This window comes from Bos mutus, chromosome 2, assembly GCF_027580195.1.
Source record: "Bos mutus isolate GX-2022 chromosome 2, NWIPB_WYAK_1.1, whole genome shotgun sequence".
NCBI classification, from domain to species: domain Eukaryota; kingdom Metazoa; phylum Chordata; class Mammalia; order Artiodactyla; family Bovidae; genus Bos; species Bos mutus.
Window position 1 is genome coordinate 23,713,109 of NC_091618.1, and position 19,884 is coordinate 23,732,992.

The 19,884-nt window shown below is 46.5% G+C and overlaps 1 protein-coding gene across 1 annotated transcript in view; it reads left to right on the plus strand.

Annotated features, from left to right (window-relative positions):
* Window positions 1–1,122: 1,122 nt before the first annotated feature.
* SERPINE2 (serpin family E member 2) overlaps window positions 1,123–19,884 on the plus strand; it is a 69,993-nt gene continuing 51,231 nt past the window's right edge. Inside the window, exon 1 of the mRNA XM_070385863.1 lies at window positions 1,123–1,295. The gene's annotated coding sequence lies outside the window, so the exon portion shown is untranslated. The remainder of the gene's footprint in view (window positions 1,296–19,884) is intronic.

Sequence of the window (19,884 nt, forward strand, 5' to 3'; positions counted from 1 at the left end):
ACAACAAGAAAAAAGGATCTGTATCATGCATATAACTGAATATAAATACTAGACATGAGAGTAAAGTAGTGAAAGGCATTTTCTCTTTGTGGACTGTTTCCTTTTTGTTTTAGGACCAAACCTCCCATAGATAGTTTCCCTATATGAGAGGCTGTGAAAACCCTTCTAAGAGTCCAAGATGCTCTCATCAGTACGTGCAAGCTTAGTTCAAGGATGTGTTTCAGATTTACATTTTTTTTTTTTTTTCACAGTTGGGGCCGTAGGCCTGGTGATGAGGATTCCGCACTGTATAAGGGCGACATAAATTATATGTCATTAAAGTTGGGTACCCACGAACCTAAGTTGACGCAAAGGAGGGCTGAATACGGGAGATCTGGGTAACACAGATGGAAGCGGGACAGTGATTTGTCGCCAGCCTCTGGGGTCTGTGCCTCTCTGCAGCGCACAAGGTCCCATCGGCGGCAGTAACCGGTTGGGAAGGGCCAGATGCCCTGGGCTCTGCGGCTACCTTACGCTGTCACCACAAGCAGGAATTCAGTTTTCTGGATTCCCTCGTCTGCCTATTGCCTAGGGCGACCAGCGGCCGCTCCTCTGTCCCCGAGGCCGGGAGAAGTCGGCTCTGGGGCACCCGGCGATCTGTCCGTCCCCAGCCGCGACCTGCCACCGTTCACCCCATCACCCGGAACGGTAGGCAGTCTCCCGGGCGTCCCAACCCGTCTCTCCTGGGGTGGGCTGGGGGATGCGGGGTTGGGGAACAAGCCCAGACGACTCGGCTGGCGTCCCAGGGACGCACCGCGAGTCCTCGGGTCCCTCCCCACCTCCCACACCCCCCGCCGAGCCCGGCGACCCACGTGCAGCACGGCCCGGGCTGGCGCCGCACCTCGGGGTCGGCGTGTCTCCCGGCGCTTTCCGGGCGCAGCCCCGGGACGGGGACCCGCGGGGAGGGGGTGGCCTCAGCGGGGCGGCGGCGGGAGCGGGGGCGCCCCGGAGTGCGGGCGCGGGGACGCGGCAGCCGCCGGCACACAAAGAAGGCGGCGGGAAGGCGGGGCGGGGCGGGCCGGGGGCGGGGGCGGCAGGAAGGGGCGGGGGCCGCGCGGGCAGCCGATAAAGCCCCCGCCGCCGTGGCCGGCGGTTCGCGCTGTAGGGCTGCCGGGCTGCGCGGCTTGTGCAGGCGCCGCCGCCTCTCTCCTCGCCGCTCTTCCTCCTCAGACTTCCCCCGCCCCGCCAATACCCGGCTCCGGCTCGGGCCGCGCCGCGCCCCGCGGCAGCCACCTGGGGATCACGATCGAGGGGCGGTGAGTACGGGGCTGCGCGCCCGCGGCCGATCCCGGGCGCCCGAGGGGCGGGAGGAAGCGGCCGGGGCTGCCCGCCACGCCGGGGACGGTCCCGGGGCTCAGCGCGCCGCAGGCTCCGCGCCGCGACCTTGCGCCCGGCCGGGAGGCTGCGGGGCGAGCGGGGCCCGAGGGCGCCGGCGTCGGGCGGAGGAACTTTCTCAGTCTCGCCCGACCGGGCTGCCTCGGCCACCGCGGCGTGCGGGCCCGGCCCCGCGGGGAGTCGGGGTGGGACCAGGGCTGGTAGCCGAGGGGCCGCGCGTGCGGTGGCGTCCAGGTGTGCCCGCGACCGGGAGTTCTGGAGCCGCCGTGGCTGCTGCCGGTCCGTCCTAGCGGGCGCCCCTGACCCTGAACTTGGGGTACCCAGGTACTCGCGGGCGTCCCCTACCCCGTACTTTACTGGTGCACCTTCTGTTAGGGAGGACTCCTACGGACTCCTACTTGTTACCGCTGCCTGAGCAGGGTAGGGGTAACCGGTGGTTTGGGGGAGAACCTTTAAATTGGTTTCCTGCCTCCGATTTAACCCTGTGGAGCAGATCTTTCTTTCTTTCTTTTTTTTTTAATCGCCTGTCGCAATGGGACTTGCAATACTGATTAGTGCCTACAGGTAAGGTGAAAGTACTCAGAAATTCTGGGGGAACTGGGTGTTTAATTTGCCTACAAACTGAGTGCGGAGGGAAGGCTTCTATTACATAAGATAGCACTCCACCTTCAGGTGTCATGGAAGATGCTCTCAAAGGTTTTACTGTTTTAATGAACGAAAAATAATCTTCGCCTATGTCTCTCTTGAGAAATCTCTAATGCTGCTGTGGCTTGCTTTGACTACTTCTCAGGGAGCGTTTTTATATTTATATTCTTATATTTAGCATCAACATAAAAAGGTGTTTGAAGATTTGACTTCCTCTTTCAAGCCAGGAAGCAGTTTACTCCTCTGAACTGTTAAGGAGCAATCTACGTGATAATTTTATACTTTGGAGATTTTATATCGAAAGTTGAACACTGATAACTGGGAAAAATGTAAGCGTTGCTAATTTGTATATATAAAGCACACTTCAGAAATTGAAGATACCTTCCATGCTGTCTGCATATCTAAATCAGTAATTATGTGCTGTTTGCAGTGTTTTAGTGAAAATTTTCTTCAGGCATGCAAATAAAGGTTTTAGCTGAAATCATGTAAGGTTTCTTTCAACTCTGAGTTTTGATTCTTTCTTGAAATGAGGTTCAAAAATATTGTACAGTGTAGGGCAATTACTGAAGGTCAGCAAGGTGTCATCTTTCTTTTTTTTAATTCTTTAAAAAACAAATCTATGCAGAAAATTTCATCCCCCGTGAACTTTACTTATTAGTGTAATTTTTAAAGGACAGAAATGAGTCAGTCTCTAAAGGACAGTAATTTTCAGTTCCACACGTCAGTAACTAGATACTAGTCAGAGATTGTTTGAGGTGGCAGAGTTGGAAATGAGGTGGGGACCTAGTCAGGTCCCAGCTACCCGTCTCTGTGGCTGTCCTCTGCCAACCTGTCCCACAGCATGGACAGTTGACCCGTGGGCTTTCTCTCCTCCCCTCGTCCCACAGTTCATGTGGAAGATGCTCCCATGCCTGCTTCTTTGACCATCTCAATTCCAGGGACCTCTACCCACTCTCACTACTGGGTCCTGTACATCCGGGTCTTGCCCTCACCCAGAGTTGCTCAGCTTCTGAAATCAGCATCTCAGTGTCTCTGCACTGCAAGCTCCTTCCTTCCGGGTTGCAGACTGGTCCTCCCATCACAACTCTTCTTGACCACAGGAGATCTCTTCCCTACCCACCTTCCACTTTGGCAGGTGACTCATGACCCATTCAAATCCTGAAAGACAATGCTGTGAAAGTGCTGCACTCAATATGCCAGCAAATTTGGAAAACTCAGCAGTGGCCACAGGACTGGAAAAGGTCAGTTTTCATTCCAATCCTAAAGAAAGGCAATGCCAAAGAATGCTCGAACTACCGCACAATTGTACTCATCTCGCACACTAGTAAAGTAATGCTCAAAATTCTCCAAGCTAGGCATCAGCAGTACGTGAACCATGAACTTCCTGATGTTCAAGCTGGTTTTAGAAAAGGCAGAGGAACCAGAGATCAAATTGCCAACATCCGCTGGATCATGGAAAAATCAAGAGAGTTCCAGAAAAACATCATTTCTGCTTTATTGACTATGCCAAAGCCTTTGACTATGTGGAAAATTCTTCAAGAGATGGGAATACTGGACTACCTGACCTGCCTCTTGAGAAACCTATATGCAGATCAGGAAGCAACAGTTAGAACTGGACATGGAACAACAGGCTGGTTCCAGATAGGAAAAGGAGTACGTCAAGGCTGTATATTGTCACCCTGCTTATTTAACTTCTATGCAGATTACATCATGAGAAACGCTGGGCTGGAAGAAGCACAAGCTGGAATCAAGATTGCCGGGAGAAATATCAATAACCTCAGATATGCAGATGACACCACCCTTATGGCAGAAAGAAGAGGAACTAAAAAGGCTCTTGATGAAAGTGAAAGAGGAGAGTGAAAAAGTTGGCTTAAAGCTCAACATTCAGAAAACGAAGATCATGGCATCTGGTCCCATCACTTCATGGGAAATAGATGGGGAAACAGTGGAAACAGTGGCAGACTTTATTTTTGGGGGCTTCAAAATCACTGCAGATGGCGATTGCAGCCATGAAATTAAAAGACGCTTACTCCTTGGAAGGAAAGTTATGCCCAACCAAATAGCATATTAAGAAGCAGAGATATTACTTTTCCAACAAAGGTCCGTCTAGTCAAGTCTATGGTTTTTCCAGTGGTCATGTATGGATGTGAGAGTTGGACTGTGAAGAAAGCTGAGCACTGAAGAATTGATGCTTTTGAACTGTGGTTTTGGAGAAAACTCTTGAGAGTCCTTTGGACTGCAAGGAGTTCCAACCAGTCCATCCTAAAGAAGATCGGTCCTGGTTGTTCATTGGAAGGACTGATGCTGAAGTTGAAACTCCAATACTTCGGCCACCTCATGCAAAGAGTTGACTCCTTGGAAAAGACTCTGATGCTGGGAGGGATTGGGGGCAGGAGGAGAAGGGGAGGACAGAGGATGAGATGGCTGGATGGTATCACTGACTTGATGGACGTGAGTCTGAGTGAACTCTGGGAGTTTGTGATAGACAGGGAGGCCTGGCGTGCTGCGATTCATGGGGTTGCAAAGAGTTGGACACGACTGAGCGACTGAACTGAACTGAATGACCCCTTCTGCCAGGAAAACAGGAATCACTGGATTGATGTCTCTCCATGTCCTACCCCATTTCCTTCCCGCAGACTTTTCCACAGTTACCCACATCCAGGAAATCTTAAGCAGCTGTTGTGTCCAAGCACTTTGTTAGGCCCTGATGTATGGTAAACAGCAGGTCCCTGCTCTCCTAGAACAGTCTTTCTTGTGGAAGCAGGCAGACAGAAAGCAAACGTAACTATGCTCTGATAGAGTTGCAATAAGGTAGAATAATAGAAGAAAAATCGGGGGATGGTCAGGGACTTAAGAGAAGATCAGAGAGACAGACACATATATGACAGTGCTCCATGTCTCCCCATGAACTTTTTAAAAAATTTATTTATTTATTTTAATTGGAGGGTAATTACTTGACAATGTAGTGGTGGTTTTTGCCATACATTGACATGAATCAGCCACGGGTGTACATGTTATCAGTATTTTTAAAACACCATAACCTCCTTGTCCCTGCATCCCCAACTCAGCTACAGTGACCACCTGTGTATCCAAGTCTTCTTAAGTGAGTTAACCCTTCCTTAGGCTTCCCTTTCTTCTCAACTCTCTGCAACCTGGCCAATCTCACCACAGTAGGAGTTGTTGTTCAGTCGCTCAGTTGTGTCCGGCTCTTCGCGACCCCATGGACTGCAGCACGCCAGGCTTCCCTGTCCTTCACCATCTCCCAGAGTTTGCTCAAACTCATGTCCATTGAGTTGAGGATGCCATCCAACCATCTCATCCTTTGTCACCCCCTTCTTCTCCTGCCCTCAATCTTTCCCAGCATCAGGGTCTTTTCCACTGAGTCAGCTCTTCCACGTCAGGTGGCCAAAGTATTGGAAGTTAAACTTCAGCATCAGTCCTTTCAGTGAATATTCAGGGTTGATTTCCTTTAGGATTGATTGGTTTGATCTCCTTGATGTGCAAGGGACTCTTAAGAGTCTTCTCCAACACCACAGCTCAAACTCATCAATTCTTTGGCACTCAGCCTACTTTATGGTCCAACCATACATGACTACTGGAAAAATCATAGCTTAGACTATATGGACCCTTGTCGGCAAAGTGATGTCTCTGCTTTTCAATTTGCTGTCTAGGTTTGTCATAGCTTTTCTTCCAAGGAGCAAACATCTTTTAATTTCATGGCTGCAGTCACCATCTGCAGTGATTTTTGGAGCCCAAGCAAATAAAGTCTGTCACCGTTTCCATTTTTTACCTATCTAGACACCACAATTCCTGAAGGATCTGAGGAAGTCCTGTAGACCTTTCTGCAGGACTGGGTATGGATCTTTCCTCTTTTTCTCATGGGTACTTTTCCTCTTCCCTAGTTGCCATCTCCTCCTGGTTTGCCTTCTGCCTCCCTGGCAACTCCACTACCTCCTGGGGTTTCCTGGGGCTCAGTTCTCATCCATATTGAGCTCTACGAGGAGTGTTAGAGTTACCATTTTCCCATGGCTTCCACTTTCACCAGTTCAAAGTCCCAGATTGTATCTCCACCTAGTTCCCCACAGTCTAGTGGGCTGATCCATGCTCTTGAGGTAGAAAACCCACAATAAGTCCAAAAGCAATTTTAGTTTTTAATCACGCACCCCACACCTGTTTCATCCTTAGTGAAAACCTGTCCCGTTTTATGTGATGGCGCCACCATTGACCAGGGTGCTAAAGCAGGGACCTCCCAGGGTCACCAGACTCCTCCAGCAACCACCAGCCCCCCAACATCCAGACAGTCACCAAGTCCTGTCCTAGTGCTGGTGCTGTGAAATCCATTAAGCTTCTGCTCCAGTCACCGTGGCCCTGTTCTGCTTTGCAGTCCAGAAGTGGCACAGTGATGGCCAGTGTGCCACTTCTAGCTGGCAGACATGTCGTTGGCCTGAACACAAGTCTACAGAAATTGACTTAATCTTTAGAAAGGTTAAGTTATCCCTTGGATTTACAGCTACTCTTAAAAACCAGGGGCCCTGGAACAGGAGGCCTGCATTGCCATGTAGCAGCACGTGGCTGGCATGGAGCTCCCAGGGCCCGGGAGGCTGGAGACTGCTTGCTTTCCACTCCCCCTGGACCCCTGGTCCCCGCTTACAGCAACTTCCCAGTGCCCATGGTCTTCTGAGCTGGCAACCACAGGCTGGGGAATGACCACGGGCAGTCCTGAGTGACTGACGGCACCATCTCCTGCCTGGTCTTTCACGCTAGTTTTGTACCCCTTTCAAACCATCGTCCACGTTGGTGCTGGGCCTACTTGCCGTGGGCCCCTTAAATCAGAATCCGTTTGTGTCCCTCCCGAGAAAACTCAGTGCCTCCCTCTTGGGGACAAAGCCCTATTCTGAAAGAGTAGCTGTGTTGTGTCACAAGGTAGGTATCTCAGACTGAAGAGGTGATCTTTCTGTTCACATTTAAAGGTGCTGTACCAGAGTTTCTCAAAATACTTTTGAGCCTCTTCAAGGAGGGTTGCTGATACATAATTCTGGTGTTGTCTCACCTGTGCTGAGATGCAGTCTCTGCTGTTTATAAACCATGTCCATAGACCTCACCACACTCCTCCTGCCCCATTACCCCTGGAGGAGACAGGGCAGGCTGAATTCCACGTCCCAAGGCCATTAGACCTCAGCCCTTGGAACACGGCGGAGCTCATTTCACGTGGTGCCCAGAGTCATGTGCTGTGTTCCCAAGATCACTTAGCTCCCTTTGGGCAGTCCTATCCCAGAAGTCCTCAGCACTCAGCCAGGGAACTTTCCACAGTGCCCTTCTCTCCAGTACCTCCCCAGGCTGCTGGCCATTAGTAATGACCTTACAAAGGCCAAGCTTCCCACCTTCCTGCTTTGTTGTTGTTCAGTTGCTAAGTTGTGTCCAACTCTTTGTGACCCTGTGGACTACAGCACACCAGGCTTCCCTGACCTTCACTATCTCCCAGAGCTTGCTCAAACTTGTGTCCATTGAGTTGGTGATGCCATCCCACCATCTCATCCTTTGTCACCCCCTTCTCCTCCTGCCTTCAATCCTTCCCAGCATCCAGGTCTTTTCTGGAGAGTCGGCTCTTGGCATCAGGTGGCCAAAGTATTGGAGCTTCAGCTTCAGTGTCAGTCCTTGCAATGAATATTCAGAGTTGATGTCCTTCAGGATTGACTGGTTTGATCTCCTTGCTCTCCAAGGGACTCTCAAGAGTCTTCTCTAACACCACAACTTTATTTTCTTGCAAAACTGAACTCCCTGCAGACTTCTCACACCATGATGCTGCCCTTGCCTCCTTACTTTGGCTCCTACTGGACCTCTGTCTGGAATTCTCATTCTCCATCTTCTGCATTCATTGTCTGGCCAACTTCCACTTTTTCAGGACTCACGGCTAGTGTCACCTGTTCCAAAAAATCTTTCCTGAAGACTGGTAGTGTCCGCCAGTCCTCCCTGATGTACATGTGGTGTGTTTACACACGCATGTACACTACGCAGTGAATGCCTTTCTGATGGTGGTTACTGTGTCATAGCAACATGCTCTATCCACCAGATTCCCAAGTGGTGTGAAGTTGTGCCTGAGTTCTGGTTACATTTATACCAGCAATGGTGCATGACCCAAAGGCATTTAATGGATGTTGAACTAAACCATTTTCATATCTTTCATAAGTTGGCTGCACATTTTATGAAACAGTGCTTGTCTTCTGGGCTTAAAGGGGAGCTTTGCCTCTAGACTTCTACCCCTGGTGCTGATATTTCTGCACTTAATCAATCTATATCCTAACATAAAAAGAATATTTGATCAACCATGTCTTCTAAGACAGAACATTACTGAGAAAAAAGTGGAAGTCTAACACAGAAGGGCTTCCGTGGCTGTGTTCAGTTCAGTTATCCCCATTTGAACCCTTTTTGGCTTCGTTCTGTCTTCCTTGAAGTCCACTGGCTATTCTTCATATTTCACAATTTGTACAAAGTAGAATTCTTGTTCAGTTTGTGAGTCGTGTCCCACTCTTTGCAATCCCATGGACCATAGCCCACCAGACTCCTCTGTCCATGGGTTTCTCCAGGCAAGAATATTAGAGTGAGTTGCCATTTGCTTCTCCAGGGGTCTTCCCAGACCAGGGATTGAACCCATGTCTTCTGCATTAGCAGGTGGATTTTTTACCACTGAGCCACCAGGGAAGCCCACAAGGTAGAATACCTTCTAGCTTATTTCCACTAACCTTTTCAATAATGGCATACGTTCTTTGTGACCCATTTTTTTGTTGTTATGATTTTTTTTTTCTTTCAGTTTTTGCCAGGGCAGTTTTTGGGCTAATGTCTTCAGCTAAGCTTAGTGGAAGAAGGCCTGGGTTGGGAGAGGGTCTGCCCTGTGCCATAAAGGATTTATATAGTTGATCATTTGGATCTTAATTTCCTTACCTATACAATAGGTATGTTGAAATAGTGATCTCAAACATGTCTTATTTAAAAAACAAACCAGTTTAACTTCTTGGCTTATTTTCCTTTCTGATCCAGCTTTCTCATAAATATCAGGCCTAAATGAAATTTTTTCTTAAATGCAGTTTGATGTTTATCTGCATGAAATTAATTCTTCTCTTTCATTTTTTCTTTTGAACCAAGTAAATCATTCAGTTTGGCTCTTTAGGGCTCAGGAATAGCATTGAGGCCCAACAGGAAGATGTATTTGGTTTGTATTCCTACTTGGAGGCATTTATAAAAATGTGTGATACATTGAGTCCCGTGTATTGGGATCTTCTTTGTAAACCTCTGTCTCCATTCATAAATGTGTCTGCCTTCTCTTTGCAGAACTATCTTTCCTCATGAGTAGATTGCATGTCTAATCTAAAAATCAATATTGTGTTTAAAAAAATACCCTTAGGTATGGAATGGAGTCAATTGCAATAAACTACATCTTTAGGTTATTTCTTATCTCTAAGTTTACAATTTGTCTAAGAACACTGAAAGACTAGGACAATTTTATTTCTCTTTTGAGAAATGCTACCTTTCACCCAACAGGCCAAGTCAATTTACACAGTAAATGATTCTCCCTTTATTCTGCTGTTAGATTTCCAGGTCTGGATGTCAGCCCAGTCCAGAGAAGTTGGCGTTCCTTCTGGGCCTCTTTTTTGTGCATGGGGATGGCCACTGAGCCTCAGCAGTCTTCTATTGTAATTCCATTCATGCATTTTGACAAACATTTCATCCCCATTTCCTCCCTGAATTCCTTCAAAGGTTGGGGTGGATGCCCTAATTCAAGATGAGACCGGGAACACCCCATGCTCCTGCCTCAGTCTGACCTCAGACTTTGCCCTTTTGACTCAGAAGATAATTGGAAAATTGGAGCCCACTGTGCCTTTTTATTTTTATCAGTTCATTTTTGGGAGAATGATAATATGCGGACATTTTAATGTAAAACAGAATTAAATCCTATGAAAAGGCAGAAAGGATTTCTTACAGTGATTGTAAACCTTGGTGAATATACTTTGTTTTGTTTTTGTAATGCCCTCCCCCACCTTACAGCAGTAAGAAGTCCAGTAACCTGGGGAATTTCTATGAGCAAGATAAAAATAGCATCAGTCCTTTGTTCCCGGCCAGTGCCCCACCCCCTACATACCCTCTGGATTTAGTGTCAACTGGGAAATAGATGGGGAAACAGTGGAAACAGTGGCAGACTTTATTTTGGGGGGCTCCAAAATCACTGCAGATGGTGACTGCAGCCATGAAATTAAAAGACGCTTACTCCTTGGAAGAAAAGTTATGACCAACCTAGATAGCATATTCAAAAGCAGAGACATTACTTTGCCAACAAAGGTCCATCTAGTCAGGGCTATGGTTTTTCCAGTGGTCATGTATGGATGTGAGAGTTAGACTGTGAAGAAAGCTGAGCGCCAAAGAATCGATGCTTTTGAACTGTGGTGTTGGAGAAGACTCTTGAGAGTCCCTTGGACTGCAAGGAGCTCCAACCGGTCCATTCTGAAGGAGATCAGCCCTGGGATTTCTTTGGAAGGACTAATACTAAAGCTGAAACTCCAGTACTTTGGCCACCTCATGCGAAGAGATGACTCATTGGAAAAGACTCTGATGCTGGGAGCGATTGGGGGCAGGAGGAGAAGGGAACGACAGAGGATGAGATGGCTGGATGGCATCACTGACTCAATGGACGTTAGTCTGAGTAAACTCCGGGAGTTGGTGATGGACAGGGAGGCCTGGCGTGCTGCTATTCTTGGGGTCGCAAAGAGTCGGACACGACTGAGTGACTGAACTGAACTGAACTGAACTGAATACAGCTATAGAAAAAAATAACTGTTTTTGGCCCCAGTTTTTATGGGCCAAATCTTGAAAGTGAATATGGGCAAGTGAGAAAGTTTAACGCCGAATACGAACCCCACTGGAAAATGAACAAGGTGACTGAAAATGAAAATAGATGTTTCTTTCTTTTGAGAAAATGAGTATAAATAATGGCAGTGTTTGTCTTTTATAACCAATGAATCCACTTAGGAGAAAATTATTTTTATTGAGGATTTGGTTACTGATTATATGCGCTTTAATTACGTCTGATCTTTTGGTTACAAGTGCAGAAGTATAATCAAGTGTAATCAAAATAACTGACTCAAAAACACGCAGAGCCTGGGAGGAGCTACTGGCTTACGTTGCTGACCCCGAGCCAGGGCAAGGGTGCTTTGGCCCTGGAGGTGACCGGAACTAGAGACTCACGTCCTTGAGCCTCTTTTCTCTCCCACCCTGTCTTGTCTTGTCTCTGAACATGACTGCAGGCACCTTCAGGCTGACCTCCCTACAGCCTCAAGATCAAAGAGGAAAGATGAGCTTCCGGGCTGTTCAGGTCAGAAAAAAAATCCCAGGGAGGCACTCTGATTGGCTCAGGTTGAGTCCTGTGCCTTTCCCTGGACCAATGGCTGTGGTCAAAGGAATAAGTGACTGTGATTGGCCAGGTTCTGAGTCACATGTTCAAAGCCTGCTGTCAGAGGAGGAAGGAGTATTGAGAGAGGTGTGCTGGTTAGTATTTGTATGCAGTTGACAGAGGCTCAGCATCGTCTCCTCCAGCTTCATGGCTCCTTGTAGGACAGATACGAACATCATTCCCATTCAGACAGTTGTGCAGAAGAGTGTAGAGCAGCCCAGGTATCCGTGGTTACTCATACAGCCTGTATGTGTCAGTGCCAGAGGCTGAACCCAGGTCTGTAAACGCGTGAGCTCTGAGCTCATACTATGAACCGCCAAAGATTTATGACTCATCAATATTTATAACCTCTCAAGAAGAAACCCGTGTCAAACCATGGGCCTCCTTTCAAGAGATTATCTTCTTTCCTTGCTCTATGATGTCCTTCAATAAGACAAACAAAACAGAGACGGAAAGAGGCTAATACTTTTGTGTTACTTTTGAAGTTATGTTTTCACGCCTTTGGGCCCCTGGGCCCAGTTGTTTCTTAGATACTTGTTTTATTTCCTGGGACTCACACTCTAAAAATTAATACTGACCTTTGGATTGAAAGGGTAGAGTGCATATACCCAGAGTCCAAGGGAATAACATATCTTTAAGCTGGATAAAACTAAAGAACAAATGTGACATTTTTAAAGGAGGTCTACTCCACAACTGTTTAGAGACGTAGGTGAAAACATTGAGATTTAACTTGTTTTATGGTTTTCTTTGTATTTAACTTTATTTCAGAGTTTGTCATATCTTGTGGTATATATTCTCCCCATCCTCCTCCTCCTCCTTTGTATAGTGTAGTAATTAAGAGTATGGAGGATGTAGAGATGAATGGGCTTTCATCTCTATCTAGATTATATCGGATACTAGCTGGAGGTCAGGAGGCTGTAGCCAATTTACTAGACTTCTCCAAGCCTCAGTTTCTTCATCTGTGAACTGGGCGTGAAGGTAATCATATCTTAAGTGTTGTGAGGATGCAATGGAGAGTATGCTTTAGGTGCTGAGCACAGAGTCTCGAATGGAGTTGACTTCCAAGACATGAGATGGAGGTGGGGTTCTATTTGTCACAGTAGTCCATGTGAATGTTTCACTCCTCTGGGACCTGCGTTTTCATTGTGCCTTTGACCTCATGAATGAGTGACTTGCTGTCTGTGTTTGCATGCTTAGTTTCCAGACCCTTTTTCTGTAAAACTCTCCTGAGCAGTGTTCCCAGTGATCAGCTGGTCATCTGTCTTTTCCACAGGCTTCCAGCTCCTCCAGTATTGGCCACAGAGCAAAGGATAGCTGGTGCATGAAATCAACTCCCTTCTAGTCCACCTTTGAGGAAATGTAAGCAGCAGTGTTACCATTAGGTCTTTATAGGAGTGCATTGCAGGCTCGCCTTGTCAGACTGGGTGCTTTTTTTTTTTTCTTATTGTAGTTATGAAGAATGAATAAATTACACAATAGGAAAAGTAATCTTAGGTAAAAGTAAGCTTTAATATTTAGGTTTCTGCAGATGTAGCATCCAAAGTCTTCTCCTTTTGTTCTTATTTGTCCGACTGTGCAAAAGTCATTCTGTTGTATTCAGTGATGTCCATATATCCAGAAATAGCCATTTTAAGCACATGGTGAACATACTTAAAACCCATGGTCATCTAATTATGATTTGATTCCTTCAGTATACAAAAGAGTTCTGTGAATGTTGGATTAACCATTGCCAACATTCCTAGATAGGAAATGTATTTTCTACTGCCATTAGTATGATTTAAGAATTTTACTGGCAAATATCCACGTGGGACTTTTTATAGCACCCAGTGTATGCCCGAACCTAAATTGTTGCTCGGACAGAGAGTTGGGAAATGCCAAGGAGATTCTGGGTGATGACTTAATTTAGAAAGAGTTTTCTTTCTAAAAGTGTGAATTTTCTCTTTGAGGTTACTTTAGTGATAGACTCATATCATGTCTTGCCAAACCTGTGTTTGTTTCTTAAAGACACGTTAATTAAAATAGCAACTCAGAAGATTGGCCAGAGATGCTGAACTGTTCATAGTGAACCTCTTCTTGTGCAGCTAGGTCATTAATCATGACCAGTGCTAGTCATACTAATGTGAATTGATTCAGCAGTTACTGAACACAGAGTTGTTTCATGCACGTATATCACTTATTAGTCTAAAATTTCTTTAAGAAGGATAAATATATTTTTTATATATACATTGGTAAAAATGTGCTTTTCTCATACCCTCTATCATGTGTTCTAGTTATTTGAGTGTGTCTTCTCTGCCCCACTAGGAAATCTTCAGGCTTTTGTAGTCTCTTTTATTCCTCTGGTCTCCTTCTACAGTACTTGACACAGAGGAGCCCAGAAGATGCTTGAAATGGGGAATGAAGTGAAAGATCACTGGGTCATTAGGGTGTCAATTGCTGTGAGACACCTTTTATACATGATCTTGTTGAATCTAAACAGAAGGAAATTAAGTAAGGTGGAAATTAGTCATACTTCACAGGTGAGAAAACTGAGATTCAAGTGTGTGAAGCACCCTTCTGAGATTCCTGCCCATGGGATGTTCACTCCAGGTCTGGGTGTCTCAGTAGAGATTTTTGATTCTGAAACAGTGTTTTCAGGGAACAACTAAGGCTAAACAATGGTGGTTGAACCCACAGACCATGGCTGGATGGAGGGTGACTTGGGAAGTCAAATGAACCTGGATTTAAATGTCTTGTTCTACGCTTAGTAGTTTTATATCTGCAAAATACTCTCTGCGTCCTCCACCCCCGCCCCCACCATCAGTCCTGAGCGCCATTTCCAAAGCTAAAGAATGGAGATGATAAAGGATGCAGCTTCATTGCAGAGAGAGATTGAACTGTTCCTATTTTACAGACACGGAAATAGGAAGTATTACGAATTAGGTCACTTGACCAGCCCTAGGATGTTCTGTCGGAGAAGGCAATGGTACCCCACTCCAGTACTCTTGCCTGGAAAATCCCATGGACAGAGGAGCCTGGAAGGCTGCAGTCCATGGGGTCGCCGAGGGTCGGACACGACTGAGCGACTTCACTTTCACTTTTCACTTTCATGCATTGGACAAGGAAATGGCAACCCACTCCAGTGTTCTTGCCTGGAGAATCCCAGGGATGGGGGAGCCTGGTGGGCTGCCGTCTCTGGGGTCGCACAGAGTCGGACACGACTGAAGTGACTTAGCAGCAGGATGTTCTGTGAATGAGGAGCTCGGAGGCTTCCTGAGGGTCAGGAAGCTGGGCAAGAAATGGACTGTGTCCAGGTCTCAGTTTCCTCCCCCTTGAATTGAGCACTGTGATACCTACTTTCCAGGAGCCTGGAAGGCTCAGCCATGCTGATGCTAAAGCCCTTTACTCAGAGGAGTTTCCTAAATGTCAGTCGCTACAACTCACGTGTGTTCATATGCGTGTGTCTGTATGTGTTGAGGTAAGAGTGTGCACAGTGTGAAGTGTTGGCTTGTGGCTAACAAGCACAAACGTGCAGACGGCCCTCTTGGGTAATGTGGCCCTTTCTTTTTCTTTCAGGTTACTCTCCACAAAATCCATTTTGCCCTAAATTGTGTAGAATTGCTATTTACTGATTTGTATCCATAATAAAAGTTGGCCATTTAGTCTCTTATGGGCTCCTGGCAGAGAGATCAGATCGCATAAAAAATATGGAAGTTTTAATGTATGACTTTGGAAAGTGTAAAATGTTACTTGCATGTTACTTTCACTTTCAGTAAATACTCTAGACTTCAAGACCCTGAAGTGTCCCAAATTGCAGCAAGGCCTGCTGTTTTCTGGGTCAGGTATGCCAAACGGGTATTTTGGAGATGCCTTAATGAGTCACTAAAAAGCATTGCAGGCATGCTAAGTCAGTCACTTCCGTTGTATCCGACTCTTTGCAACCCTATGGACTGTGGCCCTTCAGGCTCCTCTGTCCATGGGATTCTCCAGGCAAGAATACGGTAGTGGGTTGCCTTGCCGTAATCTTTCAGGAGATCTTCCCAATCCAGGGATCAAACCCACATCTCTTACATCTCCTACATTGACAGCTGGGTTCTTTACCACCAGCATCATCTGGGAAGCCCTCAGAGGTACTAAAATGGGGGAATTTTGTCTGTGAAAAAGAGAGTGTCCTAGTTCAAAACCTGTGTGAATATGAAGTGAAAATTTTTCTGAAATTGTCCCTCAGCCAAAGAGAGATTTGCTCTATATTGGGGTCCTTACAAAATATTCCATTTTGCAAAGATCTTGATATGATTATCGGTCACAGCTTACCAAAAACACCGGATGGGTGAGACTCATGAGAACACAGACAGAAAGCACATAAGCCTGAAATCACCTTTATCAATACTTAGTATGAGTGCTTAGAGAGATTGCATGATGAAAAGGCATTTTTTTAAAAAGGCAGAGAAATTGAATACAGGCTTAGTCGTTATTCCTGAGGTCATGGTTTCACAGTCACCAAATGTTGAATGTGTTGTGTTAGTTATGGTCATGCTAGTTGCTGTAAAAAGTAAACCCAAACATGTGCCATGGTGCAGATGTGATGGAACGTTATTCTCCGCTTGCATAAAGCCCCAGATTGGTGCGTTCTTTTCCAACCTGGTGATTCAGTGATGCAGCCTCTTTCCATCACGTGGTTCCACTTCATTTAACAGGTGGATTCTGAGGGCATGATGCTGGTCGGCATCAAGCTGGTGGAACCAGAAAGGTCATGGCAGGTTGCATAGGGCAGGTCTGGATGGGCCAGGCCTGTGGACAGCATTTCTACTCCCATTTTGTTCACTGCATTTCAGTTTTGTGGTCACTCCCACCTACAGCACAAGCTATTGCCCTGTCTTCAGAAGAGGAAACAGGTTTGCTGAGAAGGTTAGCTACTCTGTCAGGTCAAATTTAAGCCACAAAGGGTCACTTTAAAATGTAACACAGCCAGTAATATGCTGTGGGGATCGCGGATATAGTTTTGTCTGTGAGGGCCACTGTTCTGATGATCTGTGGAGGGGCTTCTTATGGCTTAGGATAGACTTTTCTCATGAAGTGTCACACACAGATTTGAAAAGTACAGTATCACAGGGAGCTCGGAAGGAAAGTAAATAATGTGCTGAAGGAAATGGTTAGACTCAAAAAGCGATGACAGGCATGGAGAAGACGTGTGGGGAGAACTCTGAATTAAATTGCTTCATGGAAGGTGGAAATGGAAAGGTTCTATTTCTAGATTATAATATATGTGATTTCACATACTAAGTCATAAAGTTTATTTAGTCATGTTGACCAGAACTTGTGGGTTGGGCGTGCTGGGATGGAGGTGTTGGGATTCTCTCGCTGGACAAGGGAACTGTCCTTTTTGGGAGACACTATGTATTCAAGCACAGATGATACTTAGAACATAAAAAAACAGACTTTCATGCTGGAAGAAGGGGCGCCTTTTGCAGCAGCGTGGCGGACGCTTGGCAGATGTGCTCAGAACACACTGTTCAGCATCCAGGAGCAGAAGGTAAGGCGAAGCTGGGGGAAGGAATCAGCACCAACCCTGAGCTCTGACTTGGGGGGTGAAAGAGGATCCAGAGGGAGTGGACGAGGGGAGGCAAGTGACGGGACCACCTCTGCACTCTACCCGGGAGAAGCCTCTGGCAATGTCTGTCACGTGGTGGTGGGCATGTCCATGTCGTCTAAGGCCTCTTTCTTGCTGTGTGATGTGAGACAGATGACTCAGCCTCTCTGCACCCCTGTTAATTCAGCTCTAACCCAAAGGGCTCATGTGAGATTCAGTAAGACCATGCATTCACAGGGCTGTGCACACAGGAAGAGCTTCATAAACTAGCCCTCCCCTCTCCTGTGTGCAGTGACTCACTAGCTCCCCAGTTATGGTGAACATAACTGGTCCTCAGAAACTGGAGAGACATTCTCCCCTACAAACTGTATTGTTGTTGTTTTTCAGTCGCTCAGTCACATCTTACTCTGAGACCCCATGGACTGCAGCACGCCAGGCTTCCCTGTCCTTCACCATCTCCCTGAGTTTGCTCAAACTCATGTCCATTGAGTCAGTGATGCCATCCAACCATCTCGTCCTCTGTCGTCCCCTTCTCCTCCCGCCTTCAATCTTTCCCAACATCAGGGTCTTTTCTAAAGAGTAGTTCTTCACATCGGGTGGTCAAAGTAATGGAGCTTCAGCTTCAGCATCAGTCCTTCCAATTAATATTCAGGGTTGATTTCCTTTAGGATTGATTAGTTTGATCGCCTTGCTGTCCAAGGGACTCTCAGGAGTCTTCTCCAGCACCACAGTTTGAAAACATGAATTCTTTGGCACTCAGCCCTATTTATGGTCCAACTATCACATCTATACATGGCTGCTGGAAAAACTGTAGCTTTGACTATATGGACCTATATGGCAAAGTTATGTCTCTGTTTTTTAATATACTGTCTAGTTTTGCCATAGCTTTTCTTCCAAGGAGCAAGCATCTTTTAATATCATGGCTGCAGTCACCATCCACAGTGAGTTTGGAGCCCCCCCCAAAACTGTGACTTCCTGACAAAAAGAAGCCCAGCCTCCTCCATCCCTAATGATCTCTCACTGCAGTATCTTATAGCAGAGGTTAGAGATGGGTGAGGAGAACTTCCATTAAGTCACTGATTTTTTTTTTTTTTTTTTGGTATATCTGGTACTGATTCTCTTTTTTTTTATTTTATTGGAGTATAATTGATTTACAGTGCTGTACACCTGAAACTGAAAACCAACATAGTGTTGTAAGTCCTTGATTTTTAATTCCAGAAATCCCTGTTCTCCCTCAGCTTTGTGTAAAGGCCTGTCCCATGAGGAAGAGTTCTGTGGGACCAAAGAGTTGTCAGGTCACCTCTCAGGATGGTGTCTCGTGTGTGGATTTTGCTGTTTGGGGGAGGGGGCAGGTATCACTGATTTGATGGCAGAGCGGAGTCACAGAGCAGGGATGGAATTTATCCCACACAGGCAGGCCTAGGGCTCAATAGTCTTATTCCATCACCGTGTCCAAGTAGACATAGGTTAGAACACCTCCCCTCCCCTGCTCCCCCTCCCCTCGCCAGATTCCTTCAGAAAGCACCAGCAGGGACCTCAGCGAGGAAAACTGATCCAGCCTAAAGGAAGAACCTCGGTATTGGGTGACTGAAGCCAAATTTGAAATTGTACTTCCCATCACTTCAGATGGTTTCTAAGTTTTGCGTAACTTTGCTGGTTGGATGGTTCTTGCCAGGGTGTGGCAACAGACAACATATACATATAGAGTGGTGTGTTAGTTGCTCAGTTGCATCTGACTCTTTGTGACCCCGTGGACTGAAGCCCACCAGGATCCTCTGTCCATGGGATTCTCTAGGCAAGAATACTGGAGTGGGGTGCCATCCCCTTCTCCAGGGGGTCTCCCCCGAACCAGGGATTGAACTTAGATCTCCTGCATTGTAGGCGGTTTCTTTGCCAATTGAGCCACCAGGGAAGATGGGATAAATATAGAGTGGTCATCTTCTTAAATATTCCTTTGGATTTTGTTTAAATACTCGTTGCTGTCTCCTGGGGGATTTTGTCTGGGCCTCGTGTGTACTAAGTCACTTCATTCACTGTTTGTGACCCTATGGGCTGTAGCCTGGCAGGCTCTGTCCATGGGATTCTGCAGGCAGAAATACTGGAGTGGGTTGCCATGCCCTCTTGCAGGGGATCTTCCTGACCCAGGGATCAAACCAGCATCTCGTGTGTCTCCTGCATTGGCAGGTGGGTACTTTACCACTAGTACCACCTGGGAAGCCCTCTCTGGGCCACAGAGGTCTGAATCCATCAAGTCCAGGAATGTTTGTATTCTTGGGAAACACAGCCCTCTTAAAGCCATTGTTAAAAAAGTCACCTGGAGCATTAAAAACCTCAGGTCATCAATTCCTGGTGTGAAAATTTAAGAGTGTTGGGGCTTCAGGCAAGCAGTATTGACTCAAATGTGCAAAACACTTTAAGACAGCATTTGATTGTACGTTTTAAAACAGGGAACGCAAATTGAAATTCCTCCTGGGGGCTTTCGCTCATGCATTCTACGTGCAGTATTTTCAATTAGCTGCAGAAAAAAGTACATTCAGTGTGGGTCTATTTTTACAGCTGGGAATTGCTCTGAGAACACAATTGGTTATTTCATACATGTGAGACTTATTTAAATGACTCGTGGGAGTATTTGCAGTTTAACCAATAATTGAAAATATTATTGCAGTGTGGCAGGTAAAAGTAGGAAGTCATTTTGAATTCTTCCAAGCTCAATAGCCTTATGTTAGTCTTAAGGGGCAGGTGGTCGACAGGGTCAGAGTAGTGTTGAGATTCCATCCTTCCCACTTCATTCCTGGACTCTGCCACAGCATGGAAAGAAAGAGAACTTGCGGCTGCCTGCGGGAGGGCACTCAGCAAGGAC